General features: G+C 33.0%; 1 non-coding gene across 1 annotated transcript; it reads right to left on the bottom strand.

The window, feature by feature from the left end:
- Nucleotides 1-2,727: 2,727 nt before the first annotated feature.
- LOC123232763 lies at nt 2,728-2,831 on the bottom strand. Its single transcript, XR_006505273.1, has one exon. It is a non-coding gene; the product is annotated as a U6 spliceosomal RNA (small nuclear RNA).
- Between the last annotated feature and the right edge of the window lie 16,497 nt (nt 2,832-19,328).

The following is a 19,328-nucleotide window of genomic DNA, read 5'->3' on the forward strand; positions in this document are numbered from 1 at the left end:
GATGAGATTTCAGTGGATGAGCTTATCCTGAGGAAAGCATGATATTCTTGGAGTTAAAACCAAGCAGAGCTCCTGATGGGAAATGAAGTTAGCTCCAAGCATTCCTGTGAACTATCATCTGTGTCTTTCACCAAGTCCTTCAACTAGTCTCTACCTAATGTACTGGAGGCCTTCCTCTAGTTTTAATCATATTTTAGGGGTATCAGCAAAGCACTCAGCTGTCTAACAGTTATACCTCACTCTCTCTGCATGACCACCTCAACGTGTATGTCCTTGCTAATGTCTTCTACACTACTTTCAAATGCAAATTATTAGTAATATGCTACAGCCTACTGAACATCCATCTTGCATCCTTCAATTATCTTGGAGTCATCTGTAACTTTAGTCCTTCTAACAACATGATTTTTGGCCACAGAGTTTATGCAGATAGAGATGACTTTTGTAGCAGCAAGCAACTTGGGATGATTTAAAAATAGCACAATTTCCTAAAAAATGTTTCAACCTCTTTGTTCAATTCAGCATTCAGCACAGTCTATCTGTATAAGATTTTTGTGTACATACATATATATCTGTGTATTCATATAGTTATATATTTAAAAAAAGAATGAATGAAATTCTCCATGACCATATACATGTTAACAAATAGAAAGAAGGAAGGGAATAAGCATTTATTAAACTCCTATCATATGCCAGGCATTGTATTAAGTGCTTTACAAAATTTACCTAATTTGGTATATGTGGTCTACCTCACCCAATTGCATATCATAATCTGGGTAACATGCACTGTTCATGTTTTTCTAGTATAGATTTTTATTCCAATTTCATTTAAATGACTGTGGAGTTTATTGAGGGACTTTGTTGTATTTTAGGGCTCAGTGAAATTAATACAATTTCATTTACTAAGAGAAGCATTTGGAGAACATTTCACTGCCAATACAAAATATTTCTGCTATTGAGACTGAATATTTTATCCACCTTAATATTAGAAATTGTTCTTCAATTGTTTCAATCATGACCAACTTTTCATGACCCCATTTGGGATTTTTTTGGCAAGAATATTGGAGTGTTTTGTGATTTTCTTCTGCAGCTCATTTTACAAATGAGGAAGTGAGGCAAACAAGGTTAAGCAATTTGCCCAGAACAACACAACTAATAAGTACCTGTGGCCAGATTTGAACTGAGGAAGAAGAGTCTTCCTGACTTTAAGCCTAGCACTCTATCCATTGCACCAACTAGCTGCCCATGGATATTGTGGGTCATGGGATAATAGGATGATGGCATTTGTATTTGAAAGGTACCTTAGGGATCATCTCTTATTTTATAGATGGGAAAGTGAATCTCAAAGAGGCAATTATATGTTTCCTTGTTTTAAGTTCCCCCAGAATATGGATACTTAACAAATCTTGGAACAAAAATTATTTCTTTGCATATATCTTTTGTAGAAACTTTTATAATTTTAACATATTTACAAGTAAACATCTGAGAAGAAGCTATTTTGTACTCTACTGAGTCAAATGCTCTTTTAAAATCAGTAATAAGGACAGAGGTCTTGAATCTATCTTAAAATTATGTCTAATTTTTTTAATCAGCAAAAATCTGCCTTCTCTCTTTTCTCTTAAACACCCTTCCCACCAACAAGTAAGAATGAAAGAAAAACAAAAGCCTTTACAAATATGTATAATTAAGCAAAACAAATAGCAGAGTTGTTCATCTACCCCAAAATGTACATCTCATTCTGCACTCTGAGTCCTTTACTTCTTTATCAACATTTAGAAAGTAGGTTTCATCATTATGTCTCTGTAATAGTAGATCACTACATTGATCAGAATCCCTAATTCTTTCAAAGTTATTTGTCACTGCTATATTGTAATCCTTATATAAATTGTTCTCTTGGTGCTATTCAATTCGCTTTGTATCGGTTCATGCAAATTTTCCTAGGTGTCTCTGAAATCATTCCCTTCATCATTTCTTATAATACAAAAGTATTTCATCACATTTATATAGTATAGATTTTTCAGTCATTCTTCAGTTGAAGAGAATTCCCTCAGTTTCAAATTCTTTGCTGCCACAAAAATAACTGCTATAAACATTTCAGAATTTATGGGTCCTTTTCTTCTATTTTTGATCTCTTTAGAGAAGAGAACTAATAGTATCTCTGGATCAAAGGATATGCATAATTTAATGGATTTTTGGCCAGAGTTCCAAATTATTTTCCTGAATGGTTGGATAAGTTCACAGCTCTAACAATAGCAAGTTAAAATACTTCTTTTCTCAAAGTTCTTACAGCATGTAGTTTTTTTATCAACTTATCCAGTCTGATAAGTGATACTTCAGAGTTGTTTTAGCTTGAATTTCCCTAATTATTAATGATTTAGACCACTTCATAAGGCTATTGATAGCGTATACTTCTTCAGAAAACTGCTTATTAATATATATATATATACATATATATATATATCCTTTGACCATTTATCAACTGGAATAAATTTGATTCAATTCCATATATATGGAACTGAGAGAGAGAGTTCTTTAGAGAAACTTGCTACAAAGATTCCCCCCACCCCACCAGCTACTTCCTATTTAATTTTAGGTGAAATGTTTTTTATGTTCAAAAACTTTAAATTTTAGACAATCAATCAAAATTGTCCTCTTAGGAACCTTTCTGTTTCTTATTCTATTTCTCCTAGCTATAGATTTGGCAAGTAATTTCTTCCATGCTCATCTAACAAAAATATGTAATACTTCATGAATGTGTATCATTTCTTTCTTGCATAGGGGATAGGCTGATCTCTGTATTGTTTCCATTTTTAATATATGTGCTACTGAAGCAATTAACAGAAACAAGAAATTGAGAGGAGAATCAGGTTAAGGGAAGAAATAATGAATATTTTCTTTGACAGAGATTTCCAACAGACAGTTGATGTAGGACTAGGGGAATTTAGGGGAGAAAATTAGATAACACAATGCAGCAATATATTATTTACAAGAAGCACACTGGAAACATGAAGATTCACAAAGAGTTAAAGAAAGGTTAAACGTGAAAGTCACTATCCTTCAGATGAACACAAAAGAGTAGGAGTAGTAATTGTGATCTCAGGCAAGGCCATAGCAAATAGAGACTTGATTAAACAGCATAACGGCATTATGATAAAAAACAAAATCATAGATAATAATTAATTTTAAAACTCAATATGTAGGTGCCAAATGGAATAGGATCTAAATATTAAAAAGAAAAACTAAATGAGCTATGAGGAAAAAATAGTCAACAAAATGGTGATAATTAAGGACATCAATGTCTACCTTTCAGACTTCACCAATGGCAATATCTGATGATTACTGAATGGGAATAGAAAAGTACATGTGTATGCACCCTTATATGCATACACACATATAAATACACATACATATACATATATTCATTTTTAGCTCTGTATAGCACCTTTACAAAAATTAACCATGTTTTGAATCCTAAACACCTAACAAATGCATAAAAAGAAATCACTTATTGACCATAATGCAGAAGAAGTTATTTTAAATAAAGGGCCACTGAACAAAGTATCCAAAATTAATTGAAGACTAAGAAAATTAATTCTAAAAACATTGACGTGTCAAAGAATAAACCATAAAAATAGATAATTCAGTTAAAGATAATTACAATGAAACAACATCCCAAAATTTGGGGGATAGTCTCTAAACACTATCATTAACAGGAGAGGGAAAGCAGATCAATGAAATGATCATTAAACTAAATCTAAAATAACAAGTAAAAAAATTCCTAGAAAACTAGCAAATAATTCCATCAAACACAAAAATAAAAATTCTGAAAATCAAAGAAGAGATTAACTAAATTAAGAGTAAAAATAGAAATAATAAAACTAGCAGTTTTTCATTAAAATAAAATAAAATTTAATTAATTTGATTTTTAAAATGAAAGATGAAAACTATGTTATCAGTAGTTAAAAAGAATTTATAATAAACAAATAAAAGAGATTTTTTTAGAAATTATCTTACCTAACTACATGCCAATAAAATAACTTAAACATTTAAATTAATTTGATAATATGTACAAAAATTATGAAATTCCTAGCTTAACATAACAAAAGTATATAACAACCCAATCTCAGAAAAAAATGGAAAAAATCATGAATGAATCTTTTTTTCATCCCTTCCCCCCTCAAAGAAGGTAGTCCCTGCTCTCAAGGAGCTCATAATCTAATTAATGGGTATGACAATAAGCAAATTAGTATGTACAAATAAGCTACATATAGAATAAATAGGAAATAATTAACAGAGGAAGGGCATTAGAATTAGGAGGGTTGAGAAAGACTTCTTGTGGAAAGTGAAATTTTATGTAGGACTTGAAGAAAGTCAGGGAGGTAAAGATTTGGAGGGAGGGCATTCCAAGTATGAGCCCAGAGAAAATGTCAGGAGCTAAGACGGACATTCTGGCTCATGAAACAGTCAGGAGGCCAGTGTAACTAGATCAAAAAGTAGTGATGGACAATAAGGTGTAAGAAAACTGGGAAAGGATGGTGAGGAAAAGAGAACCTAGCTTATGAATGATTTTAAACACTACGGGATTTTGTATTTGACCTTGGAGGTAATAGGGAGTCACTGGAATTTACAAGTCAATATACAGGAAAACTCTATCACACATTGAAAGAAGTATTAATTCCAGCAATATATAAGCTATTTGAAACAATAGGAAGAATACTCCCAAATTCTTTCCTTGATATAAGTTTAATCTTGTTGCCTAAACTAGAGAAAACCATAACAGAGAAATATATATGCATATATATAATATTCATTCCTAATGAATACTGATGCAAAATTTTTAAATAAAATATGAGCAAAGAAGTTATATAGCAATTTATCAATAAAATCATAAATTACATACCAAATTGAATTAATACTAGTAATGTGAGGTTGGTTTTATTTTATGAAAAATATAAATATAATAGACACTTACATATGTACAATAATATATATTTACAATAAAAATGTATATTTGTAATTTACAATATTATATATTTACAATAATGTATTTATTTACATTTACAATAATTTTTATTTTACCATATTTACAATAATATTTAGAATAATTTACAATTTTTATTTTTGCAATAATATTTACAACAACAATTACAATAACATAACTATATTAATTTTTCAAAAATAAAAGCAGAAAAACCTTTTGACAAAATATACAACAATCATTTCTGTTTTTAAAATACTTGAATACATAGAGGAGAAAATAGACTTTTCTATAGTATGACAAGAAGTATCTATCTAAATCTAGAGTCAGCATAATATGTATTAAGGACAAATTAGAAGCCTTTCTATTAATATCAAGGGAAAATCAATAATTTCCATTATCATCACTACTATTAATAATAGAGCACTAGAAATGCTACTTATAGCCATAAGACAAGAAAAAGAAATTGAGATAATAACCATAAACACAGAAGAAATGAAGTCATCACATTTTTACAGATGATATATTGGTTTACTTAGAAAACTCAAGTGAATAAAAAAATTAATTGAAATAATAAATTTGGCAAAATTGCTGGATAAAAATCCACATAAATATCAGAATTTCTGTTCACATTTTTAAAAACCAGAAGGCATTTTAAAAATTACATTTAAAGTAAATACAAACTATATAAAATACTTGAGAGTCTACCTACCAAGACACACCCAGGAACAACTAAAAAATTTATTTTATAGGTGGGGAAGCCTAAATAATTGGAGAAATATGAGTTGCTGATGTGCAGGCTAAGGCGGTGAGATAAAAATGATACTACTACTTTAATTTATTACTTCCTCAATGCCATCCCAATTAAACTATAAGGTTACTTTATACAGCTATAAAATATAAATATAAAAACATAAAATTCATCTAGAGGAATAAAAGGTCAAGATTCTCAAGCAAATAAAAAAAGTGGGATGGAAAGGACATTGATGAGTATATAATTTCAAACTATATAATGAAGAAATCACTGTCAAAATGATTTAGGACTGGTTGAAAAAAATAAAGTGGTTGAGCAATGGAACAGATGAGCATACAACATACAGTAGTAAATATATAAGCATATAGTATATAAGCTTAAATATATATATATATGTATATACATATTACTTTATAATAGTATAGTGCTTGATAAGCTTGGATAAACTTGATAAGCCTTGGAGGGCCATTCTACTAGATCAAGAACTCATTACTCTACAGAAACTACTGGAAAAACTGGAAAGCAGTTTGGCAGAAATTAGGCTTAAACCATCACCTCACACCATATACAAAGATGATTTTCAAGAGGATACGTGACATTGACATATAAAGTCACATAATAAATAAGTTAAAAGGACAAAGAAGAAGGTGTCCTTTAGGTCTGTGGATAAGGAAAGAGTTCATGACCAAACAAATTCTAGATAGGATAAAAGAATATTAGGTGGAATGTCTCCTTACCATGCCCCTGGTCTGTTATCCTCCCTTTTCTTTTCCCCTCTTCCCTCTTTACAATATCCCTTTTGGTGTTGCCTTATTTTCATAGAATAGAAATAATTTCTAGTAAATAGAAAAAAATTATAAGCAATAGAGAGAATATAAATAGAAGATTCAAATTTTGAGTTTACTGATTTAATTCTAAAGGATTAAACTCTGAAACTACCTTCTATTCACACTGTATATGTCTTATGTGTTTAATTTTTTCATAATTGACTGGCCCTTTAGAATGGGAGTGTCTTGGAGTAGCTAGGTGGCTCAGTGGATTAAGAGTCAGACCTAAAGTCAGGATGACATGGGTTCAAATTTAACCTAAGACACTTTCTTGGTGTCTTAAGTCAAGTCTTTAGTCAAGTCCCTTACCTATATTTGCCAAGCCCTTGAACTTCTGTCTTAAAATTGTTACTAAGATAGAAATGAAGGATTAAAAAAAAAAGAATTTGAGTGCCTTGAGGGCAGGGACCTTACTTGTGCCTTTCTTAGTATTCCTAGTAGGTATTCCATTGTCTGGCATCTAGTAAGTCTTTAATAAATGTTATTAACTGACTGACTGTTGGGTCAAGGAACAAATCCCAGAAGTAGTGGATAATTTCATCAAAAGAAATTACAATAATGAGGCAATATACAGAAAAAGCACATGTTAACATCTCTAAAATCCTTCATCAATAATTTTTAAAGCAGATTAATAGAATGGATTGAAGCTAAAATATGTCCAGAAAAGGTAATAAATCAAAAAATCCCAATGAAGCATCACCAAAAAAATCTAAAACTAAAACTAGAGTTTAAAAAACTGAAAGCAAAAGAACCATGAATTTCTGAAAAACAAAAGAAAAATAAAATTGCTAGCTTAAAAAATAAAAATAAAGAATTTGTAGCAAATGAGAAGGAAACATAGAAAATTAATAGAGATTCTTTGCCCAATTATGTGCTAATAAATATGGATAAATATCTACAAAAATACAAAATGTCAAGAATATCAGGACAGAAAGTAGATGATATGTAAAACCCAAATCTCAGGAAAAGTATTTGATCAAGTTATTAATAAACTTCTTTGGAGGGAAAAAATAGCAATACAAAATGGACTTAAGTGTGGATTTCAATAAACATTAAAAGAGAATTCCCAAATTACACAAATTGTTAGTCATAATATGAATAAAGATCAGATCCTAGAAAATTCCTTCTATAAGACCAATATGGTCTTTGATATCTAAACAAGAGAGAAAACACAGGGAAACTACAAATTAATACCTAAAAAAAGGGTAACAAATTCTAATTACACAAACATAACAAGCTGTAAAATGAATCATTTTTATTATATTAAATTAAAAAGGTATTATAAAAACAAAACCAATGCAACCAAGATTAGAAGGGAGCAGCAAATTGGGGGGGAATTTTATAACAAATTTCTCTGATAAAGTTCTCATTTCTCAACTATATAAAAAATTAAGTGAAATTTATAAGAAACCAAGTCATTCTCCAATTGATAAATAGTCAAAGGATAAGAATAAGCAGTTTTCAGATGAATAAATCAATGCTCTCAATAACCATATGAAAAAATGTTTTAAATCCCTCTTCATTAGAGAAATGCAAATTAAAACAACTCTGAAGTACCATGTCACACCTATCAGATTCACAAATATAACACTAAAGGAAAATGAAAAATGTTGGAGAGAATCTGGCAAAACGGAGACACTAATGCATCACTGGTGGAGTTGTGAACTGATCCAAACATTCTGGAAGGCAATTTGGAATTATGCCCAAAGGGCTATAAACCAATGTTACTCTTTGATCCAGTAATCCCACTATTAGGTTTGTATCACAAAGAGATTTTTAAAATGTGAAAGGGCCTGTTTGTACAAAGATATCTATAGCTGCTCTCTTTGTGGTGTCAAAGAATTGGGAACTAAAGGGATATCCCTCAATTGGGGAATGGCTGAACAAATTGTGGTATATGATGGTGACAGACTACTATTGTGCTATAAGAAATGATGAACAGGATGATTTCAGAAAGAACTGAAAAGACCTAAATGAACTGATGCAGAGTAAAATAAGCACAACCAGAAAATATTGTATATTGTAACAGTAATGTTGTGGGGCAATCAAATGTGATAGACTTTGCAACTAATGATCCAGAAGAATTCTGAGAGACTTAAGAAAAAGTCGCTCCACCTTCAGAGAAAGAACTGTTGGAGTAAGAATGAAGATGGAAGTATATGATTTATCACTTATCTATTTGGGTACATGTTTTAGGGTTTTGGTTTTATAAGGTTATTCGTTTACAAAAATGAATAATCTGGAAACATGTTTTGCATGATAATGCATGTATAAACTAGATTGAATTGCTTGCCAGCTCCAGGAGGAGGAGGGAAGAAGGGAAGGAGACAATTTGAATCATATAACTTTGGAAAATTCATGCGAAAATTTGTTATTAAAATAAAAAATTTTAAGACATTGTTTTATCAATAAAAGTCTATTTATAAAACATAGGATTAAATAGACCATTTTAAAATTTGCTAAATAATGTACATCTAAAAACAAAAGCCAGTATCAGCAATGGATAAATGCTAGAGCTTTTTCTAGTAAGACCAGAAGTAAAGCAAAGATATTCATTGTCACCACTACTATTTGCTATAGCTTTAAAAATCCCAGCTATATAAACATTGAGGGTCAAATAATAAACAAAAATACAATAAAGTTATTACTTTTACCCATGATTTCATGGTTTCTTTTGTGGGTAACCATATTGCAAACCCTAAGGCCTCTTCTTGCTCTTTTGAAATATATTTTGGCAATATTTTTGTCTAAAGTCATTAGTCCCCACCCAAAAAATTAATAAATTAAATAAAGTCATTAGTCTCGTTTAAAACAAATCAAGTTGTATTTTTGAAAATTATTTTAAATAGAAGATGTAATCTAATTCATGAAGTGGTCTGTATTCCCTAGAACTAATACTTGCTCTAGCTTGTTAACCACCTTTTTTCTTCTCTTTCCATTTTTCTCTTTCTCTGGTCCTTAAGCCTTTTCTCCTTCACATTCAGTCCTTTTCAATCTTCAATCTTTCCTTAAGTTTTCTTAAATTTATCTTTCCTAAATTCAGTCTCTGGCATTTTTCAAAATTCCACAGCCATTCAAATCACTTTATAAATTTCCTTCTCTTTATTATATTCCAGAATCCACCCAGCACACAACCTTTTAGAAGTAAGTACGCAAGGTATTTCCAATTTGGCAGAAGCAACCACAATTTGTCTTTCCTGTCATGGCCTTTAAGAACTCAAATCCATCTATCTGTCTGTCTATCTATCTATCTACATATATATTATATCATCATAATATATTAGACTAGGATTATAATGAAAATATGTGGTATAAATATGTATATAAGCTAAATAATCATGTGACTATGTGGTCTTAGAAATCTTGTACTGGCTGAACACTTCTACTAGAGTGGGATTTTGGAGACTAGAACCATTCCTCTCCCTATGTAGAGAAGGAGTATTTCTGTCAGCCATTCATTTCAGTTGCATTATTTTTCTTTCATTCAACCTTAGTAAAGGATTGAATTACTTCATATCACCTCATTCCTCTTCACACTCTCTACATCCCAGACAAACTGGGATGCTTGTTGTTTCCCAAATTTATCCTTCTGTCTCCTCTGTTCCTTTGCATAGGCTATATACCTGGAGGGCAATACCTTCTCACCTTTCCTATTAGAATACTTAGCTTCCTTCAAGACCCAATTTAGAAATCTTTCCTGTTACTTGGAGTTGTTAATGCTATCTACTTCTTTAAGTCACTGTGTAATTTGTTAAATTCCCATTATTCTGGGGATGGCTAGGTGGCTCAGTGGATTGAGAGCCAGGCCTACAGACGGAAGGTCCTAGGTTCAAATCTGGTCTCAGACACTTCCCAGCTGTGTGACCCTGGGCAAGTCACTTGACCCCCATTGCCTAGCCCTTTCCACTCTTCAGCCTTGGAGCCAATACACAGTATTGATTCCAAGATGGAAGGTAAAGGTTTAAAAAAAATTCCCATTAAACACTGGAAAAATAAAGAGGAAAACAAAACAATCCTACTGGAGTTTACAATATCTTGGAATTATGGGAATTTAGCAAATGCTTGATGAATTTAGTTGAGTTAATATAGGAAAGGGGAAACTCAAATGGTACACACTACCAGTTTACTCTTCTATCTATAAATCATTGAAAAAGCTAATTTGAAGAAGGTTGTAAAGGCCACCAGTTCTAGAGAAAAATCCAGGAAGGAAAAAGTATAGATTTTCATTTCTTTTGGCTCAAAAAAGCTTGAAGGGGAGCAGAGTAGAAAAATATTGAAAAAGTAGGAGGGACCATGTTACAAAGAGTTTTAAAAGCCAAACAGAAGATTTTATATTTGACCTTGGAAGTGTTATGAGTAAGATGAGATTAGCAGGTTATTAGGAATTAAGATGTACCTAGCAGGAAGGAGTTGGAGCTTGGAATTCCAGGTTGGAATGAAGGAGGAGGAAATCTGTCTGTGCCCTGAGTGTGGACTCCATTAATGGTGGGCAAAACTGTTGCCAGCCTGGGAGACCTCAGAGCAAAGGACACTCTGCTTCCTGATTTCCCCTGGGATCCTGTGTGATGTGGCATCTAAGAAAAGGACAAATCTACAGAGCCAAGAGAGGAGGAGAAGTTTGAAAACTGGCGGACAGTGCTTCAAGCAGAACCCTCTCTACCTGGTACCTGAGATCATCTTGACTCCTGGCATCCAGAGATCGTCAGTGGATTGCAGTGAGAATCCCAAAGTCACTAAGTCCTAGCTGTACTCAAGCCTGGCAGGTTCCAGGTTTGAGGCAGAAACCCAGAGACTCCATTTATAGCTCCTTGGGCCCTGTTAGTTTAGATCACTTAGATAAGAGTAGAATAAGTCCTCCCATTGCCCTGTGGTTTTATCCCTTAGATTTTAAGTATAGAAATCCTTTCCCACCTTTTAGTCTAACATAATTAAAGCTGTTAAGTCCCTTTTACCTTGTTAGCCTGTTACTATGCTCTGGTCTAGTGGAAGCTGGGTGACAGTTATGATCAACTGCCATTCCTGTGGAAATCCAGTAAACTCTGGTCTCTTCACCCTGGTCCAGTCTCTCATAAATCCTAGAGTGTGTTCCCACAAACCACTTAGTTTATTGTAATATCCCTGGTGACCCCATTACCTCACTTATATTTTCCTACAGAAGTCATATCTCCAAGCATATTGCTTAAAACTTTTAATTAAATTCAACACTCTATGATGTTGTCAATGGGCACAAAGCTCTGTACTATGTAATAAGAAAATAAAAATGGAAAATGCCATGGTCTTCATTCTTCAGAAGCTTACAGTCCAGTGAGGCTGGGTGACACATGACTCCAAGTAACTAGTGTATGTTAGGAAATATTACATGTATAACAAAGGTCAAATAAAAAGATTAACAAAATCACAGAATTTTAGTATGAGATTTCCACCGTCTGACTTATACCTGAAAAAGTACTCCCAAAAAAGGCTTGTTCACATTAGTATATTCAGAAAGTAGTCATCTGCCCTCTAACTGAAGACTTCTGAGGAAAAATCCCTCTACTTTCTAAGATAGCCCATTCCATTTAGGAATTTAATTTAATTGTTTGGAAAATTTTCTGCCATCAAGCCTAAATTTGCCTTTAGAGAAAAATTTTAATTCCTGTCCTTTCCAAACTCTTTCACATACAGTTGGTCATAATAGTCTAGATATGGTTTCATCAAGGCAAAATATAACGAGCCTACGACTTCCTCATTCCTGAAATCTATGCCTTTCTTACTACACCCCAAGATTACAAATGCTTTCTTTGGTTATCACAATATGCTGTTAACTTACTTTGTGACTGAAATTCACTAAAAAACCTTTATCTTTTTCAGACAAAGGATTATTTCATCATGCCTCACCCATCTAGTATTATGACACTGATTTCTTTTTAAGGTAAATGTCAGAGAAAGATCAGTTCTAGCTGATTCCAGTGGTATGGAGGTGAAATCAAACAAGTCGAGTAAGATTGTAAATGAAGAAAGGAAATCACATCCTTTAGAAAGAGACTACCCAAACTGTCACACTCATTTAGAGTGTTTGAGCAGTAAGTAACTAATAAGGAGGTGGAAGGATCAAGTATGGACTACTCTTTCTAGAATTTTAGCAATAAAGAAGAAGAGAGCTTGTAAGAGTCACAAGGTTGAAGGAAGGTTGAATTTTTTTCATAATGTAGAAGACACTTCTAGAAATGAACATTTGAACTAAAAAGTCAGATTTAGTGTTCTAAACACAAATGAAATAGCCATCATTTTACTATATTTCATGCCATACACCCCTGGAAATGTTTTATTGAAATGATTTACTGCATACTGAGAATGGCTCTACTCTCGATTCTTCACTTCTCATTCCAGACCAATGCACTCACTAATCTTCACCCTCAAGCTTGAAGATTGGATCTTGCCTTCATAAGAAGCAAGGAGTCAGAATGGCCCTGGAATGAAGCAAAAAAAAAAAAAAAAAAAAAGTCAATAGTAAGCTCCTTTATTGCTATTGTTTCCCCTTCTCTGGTTTCTAGATTCTTTTTCTGGGTTTCCAACCTCTTGTTATCTATACATCTTGCCTAATTCTTTACTTATCCCTGATTCACGATTGTCCAATCTCTCTGACAATTTGATCCTGATATCCAGTCTGCTTCATCTTTTCTTACAAACTTACTAATTGTTGATTATGCCTGCCTGGATTGCACTCCCTACCTGACTATCAGATACCATGCTCACCTTGTAAGGACTAATCAGTCCTCCTTTCTAGCTTGTCTTGACCTTGCCATATTTTTCAAACTTCACTGTAACTCACTTGTGGACTCTTTGACATATGACAGTGTGACAGAAAGTTCTGGTTATTGACAGTCGCAGTTTTGTTATTTTAAAATTTTACATAATATTGATATCTTTCGTTTTTAGATCACAAAATTTTCCAACACAGCATTTCTTCTGTCCCCCTCCAAAGAATCATACTTTATAAAAAAAAAAAAAAAGAAAGAATTTTGAAAGGAGAAAAAAAACTAGTTCAGCAAGACAAACCACTAACCAAAAAGTCTGGCATTATATACAATGTCCATAACTAAAGTGCCAAGATTGGTTGATATAATTTAACAATTTTCAGTTCCAATTATTTTGTTATCCCTATTTACATTTTGGAAAAAAAACTTTATTTTTGTTATTTTTTGTTCATCCTAATGAATGAATAAATACTTACTTTACTTCACTGAACTTGACTCAACTCTTAAAAAAAAAAAAAGATGGATGATCATGATGAAAAATATAAATTCACAAAGTTAGGTAAGGAAGTTTATTGTGGCTTACCTGTGGGAAAACAGATCTGTTCTATTAGCTCTATTTTCAACATGCTTCAGGGTGAAAACCTTTTTAATACTACTTTATAACACTGAAAAATTTCACTAGACACTAGGGAATGGAGAATTTTTATCACTAGACAAAAGAACTCCAAGGCAAAACTCCCTAGGGCAGCCCAAACCAGATTAAAATATAATTGAGAAATGTTTAACAAAATAAATAAAAATACAACATAAAACAGCTAATATTAATGTACAATTTTCTAAGACAATATGTGGTTCAGGGATCCACTTCTATTTGAATTTGACATCATTGCTTTAGAGCAGAATTCAATACTTCTCTTGTATGACTTTAAATGCCTATCCATCAGCACACTGAAAGTGAATGATATTTATAAAACTGCATACTTAATAAAATACTCTTTGATTTGAATTTGAAAGTGTTAACTCTCTGCATTCTCTAAAAATATATTTGAATATTTAACATGACCTATATATTCCAATACTTCAAGGATTCATGATTTCATCAATGTGAATATTTTCTCCAAAAATACAGTTTTCAACCTTTCTGTAACTTGGGATATATTTTTTGAAAATTAATGTAACAAAAAATGGAATGCCCCTACAGTCAGCCCAGTGATCATCTTTCTGAAGCTTAACTAGGCTCATCTTCAGATCCTGGCTCTATCATTTATGACCCTATGGGACCCATAGAAAAGAGAAAAGAAAAGAAAAATTGATGAGTAAATCACATAAGCAAAAACTTTATATAGAACTAGATTTGACTTCCACTGCAAAGAAAAATTTGCACGGTGCTATAATATAAATAAGTAATTGAATAAAATTGGAATACAACACTCTGGAAGACAGTTTGTAGTGAGGTGGTTTGTCATAATAAATATCAGTGCAAGTCAGGAGATCTGACTTCAAATTCTGCCTTAGATTCCTAATAGCTGCGAAATCATAAAAAAAAAATGCTTTAAGCTTTAGGAGCCTCAGTTTCCTCATCTACAAAACAAGGCTGTCAAACTAGATCATCCACGAGATCTCTTCCAGCTCTAAATTTCCATTCTTGTGATCCTGTGGCAGAAATAAAGTCCTTGAAATAGTTCCAGTTTGGGAAGACCAAAAAGAAGACTGAATTTTTCTGGTATAACCTTTAAAAAAGTTATCTCCAGAGTCTGATGAAGCCAATATAAATTTGTATAATTGTCAATGTAACCATTTGACAAAGGAAAAGGAAAGAAAAGAAAAAGAGAAGAAAATATAGTTTTTTAAAAAATTACAGAAACTTTAGAGGAAGAACAAAAGGAAAGAGATAAATTCAAAAAAATGTTTGAACACAGACCAAAGCAAAGTAACCAAAAAATTTTGTGTGCTTATGATGTGTGCACACATGCACACACACATACAGATGGAAACAGAGTCAGGCAGGGGAGAGACAACACACAAAAAGGGACTTGGAGAACAAAATTGAAAGGGGTGGGATGAGACCAGCCCAATAAAGGAGAAGAATAGAGAATCTGTGCCCAACTAGCAAGTAAATGTATTTCTACATGTTCACTATTCACAACAACCAGGCTTTTTTTTTAGAAAAGAAATGAGATATTCAGATCTTAATATCATATACTAGCCATGCTATTTGTTGTCTCTTCAACTTAAAAATGAAAAAAAAATATCAAGTTGTCCTAATCTCATAAATTAAGTATTTACATATGAAAGCTCAGTGGCACATGTTCTAAACAGCAGAACACCTTGACTTGCATGAGATCTAAATAGCTACCTTGAATTACAGAGTTCTTAGCACTTCTCATGTTAAATCTTTTTCTGTATCTACCAATGATTAAATTCCCATGTAATAAGACATTGTGGCTAATAAATTGTAGGGTTTAATGTCATTAGCCTTTTCTAGTTGGATTTTTGATCACAAAAATATATTCAGTTATGTTCCTGCTATGACGCAGGGCTTCAATTGGGCCACAATAATAGTTACTATTGCTAGGTTTTTATTTAAAATTTGTAAACATGGCATTTAATTCATAATTTCTTCTGGAATCATTTGTTCATTTATTGTGTAATTTAACAAATATCAATGAATACCTCTTAGTTATGAGTCATTCTGCTGGGTAGATGCTGGAAGGGAAGGTATAGAGAAGAATAAGATATCCTCCCTGCCCTCATGGCTAGTAGATTCTTTATGGCTCAGCTATTAGTTCATTCTAACAGTTAACTCATTTAAAGTAGTTAATAGAAGCCATCACTCTGGAGAGAGCAGCTCACATATCTTGATAAATAGACTGAGACTTCCATTTGAGTGAAAATCTTTTTTCCTCCCAAATATTTTATTTAGCCTAATAGAATGACAGTTTCCAAAGCAATATAAAATATAGAGCTGTTGCCCAGGAAAGTTAATAACAGCTCTTTGGCTCCATCTGCATTGCTTAACTCAATCAAATATTTGTCTGAACATCTAGATTCCTGTGCTTCTCCTGGGCCTGTGCTACAAAAGAATGGTAATCTAGAAGAATACATGGAGGTGAGTTGTTGATTGCCTACATAACTACACAGGTAAAATTCATCCTTACTATAAGAGCTGCCTAATTCTAGTCAGCTCAGAAAACAAATATTCATGTAGCTAAGACACAGAGAGAAGTAACCTGTTGAAGATTGCATAGGTAAAAAGTGGAAGAGCTAAGATTTGAACTCCTGTCTTCTTCCTCCAAACCCAAAGCTCTTTCCACTGCACCAAAAGAAAGATATTATTTCCTTCAGGTTATCAGAGGATTATTTAACAAATTATCTTTCCTTTATTCCTACCTAGCTCACCAAATATTATGGAACTGTCCTAGAGGGATGTTAGATGTTACAACCCACATGGGAACTCCCCAGGGCCAGTGAAGCACAAAAACCCTTGGCTTATGGAAATAAAGTTTATTTTAAAAAGGGAATAAAGGAAACTGGTAGGTAGGACCCTAACACTCTTCAAACTAACTCCACCCAACTTCTAAATCCTCTGAGTAAGGAGAGTCTTTTGTTTCTTCTGTGGGCCCTGCTTACAACTCCCTGTTCTACCTAAGAAACCCACCCCCAGCCCCCCAACGCTATCTGACCCTATACTAATCTTCCCACTAGTGATTACCAAAAGAAAGGAATAGCCTGGGTTTGGCTGCACTAAGTAACCCAAAGTCCAGATGAAAAATCTTTGGATTACTTTAGCCTAAGAGGATTTCTGGTAGATAGACCACTGGCAGGTGATCTTTGGACTCAGGGAAAATAGTTTCCTCCAAGTAAATTCTCTATCTAGAAGTCTAAGAGTTCTTTATGAAATCTTGACTATCCAGGGAAAATCTCTCAGAGCAAAACCCTCCATCAGCTTGGTGAAAATTTAGGCAGAGAGTCAAAAACCTCCTCCCAGCTTTGTGTAGATCCAAGAAGGAAGTAAGATCAGTTATTTTCAGTTCAGACTCCCACAATTCCTTTCTCTTTCTAGAATGTCTCCCAGGGCTTATCTCAAAATTCCCTTCTTTCAACTAATCCTAGAAATCACTCTATCCAACTTATATTCCTATAATAGGAATATGCACAAAAAGCAAATGCTTCTTTCACTGAAGAGCCCTGTATTCCCAGAGCACTCTTTATTTACTTTAAAGTCAAACCCACTAAAATTTGATAAAATTTAGCTTTATGCCAATTTCATCATTTATATAGTACTTTAAAATATGCAAAGCATTTGTTTTATGTCATCTTATCCTTCCAACAACCCTGTGAAGAATGGAAACAAAGAAGGATGCTGTACTGTTATCTAGAGAGTCAATTTATCTAATTCAGTCAAAAGAGATTTGGTTCCTCCACAAAATTATAGGCCTAATCCATAGCTATACCCAGGGTGATGCTGGTAAATGTGTAACAACTGACTCTTCATTAAAAAAAAAATACAAAAATACAAAACTATGTAGGACCTACTTTTAAGTTTAATCTGCATTATTTTCTCCACCTCTTTTGTAAATCTGAACCATAAAAAAACAATAAATCAAGCCTTGATTTATAATACTTTATAATTTCTAAGGTAGAAATACTCACATTGGAAATTTAACAATCATTTGACAAAAAGATATATGTTTATGTAAAACTTTGTCTTGCTTGTTTCTATTTATCAGTTCCTTTTCTTGAGGAAGACATATACCAGTCATTCTTCAAACAATATTTCTGTTGCTGCTTATAATGTTTTCTTGGTTCTGCTCATTTCACTCTTCATAATTTCATGTAAGCTGTTCCATGTTTTTACAAAATTAACCTGTTCATCCTTTCTTATGGCACAGTAGTATTCTGTGTAGTTGGCTGGCAATTTTAATGTAACAAAGAAAGAAAGAAAATTTTTTAAAAGACAAGAAAAGAAATTTAACAATCATCTCTCACTATCCAGTACCAACTATCTCTAGAACCTAGGTACATCCCTCCTTTAGTGTGCCAGGAAGTCTCTGGCTTATTTTGTGGTGTGGGGCTAAGTAAAATCACTGGATCAGCTTAGAAGTCTCCTCTGAATTCCTTAATTGAAGTGATCATATAGTTTCCATCTCAGCTTCCCTTAGTATCAGGTATCATAAGTGTGTGCTACCACACTGTCTAGCCATATTCCTTAATGTATAATCTTATATGAGCCTTTAAAAGAACCTATAAACTACTTAGCAATAGCTATTTTTATCCCCATTTTACAGATGAGAAAACTAAGACTTGGAGAAGTTAATTACTTTGCCCGTGGTCATATAACTAATGAATGTCAAAGGCAAAATCTGAACCCTGGTCATCCTGATTCCAGGACCAGAACTCTGCTAAGACTGACAGCTGAAACTTAGCACACAAGACATGAGAATGCCTTAAAGTTTATAAATAATTTTACATATGCTACCTTATTCAAGTCTCACATCAAATCCATGGGGTAGGCAGAGCAGATACTGTTATCTTCATTTTACGTTTAGGAATTTTTGATTTGAGGAAGCTGAGACTCAGAGAAATTAATCAATAAAAAGTTTAATTAAAAAAAGAAAGTAATCAATAAATATTAATTAATGTCAGGCACTGTGATAGGCATTGGAGATACAAAGACAAAAATGAAATAATTTCTGCCTTTGAGGAGTTTATAGGATAGCCAAGGGAAACAACATCATGCACAATATGTACATGTAATGGAAAAAGGATAGAGATAGGATAAGATTTAAGAGAAGTGGAAGGCTGTCTTTAAGGTACATATTAGGAACTAAAGGGAAAGGACTTTAGCGGGCAGAAGGCAGAGGAGGAACACTTTGTAAGTGACAACTGCTAGAGTGACTTGACTTCCTGTGAGAGGTTAAGGACTTCCTGTCCAGGAATGGTGGAGGAAAGGCGGGCTTATCAGAGCTCATCTACCTCACCTGACTGTGGAGAAGGAGTATACTCCTAATTCATCTTTGGAGGTACTCTATTTA

Source organism: Gracilinanus agilis, chromosome 1 (genome assembly GCF_016433145.1).
Source record: "Gracilinanus agilis isolate LMUSP501 chromosome 1, AgileGrace, whole genome shotgun sequence".
Classification (NCBI taxonomy): Eukaryota; Metazoa; Chordata; class Mammalia; order Didelphimorphia; family Didelphidae; genus Gracilinanus; species Gracilinanus agilis.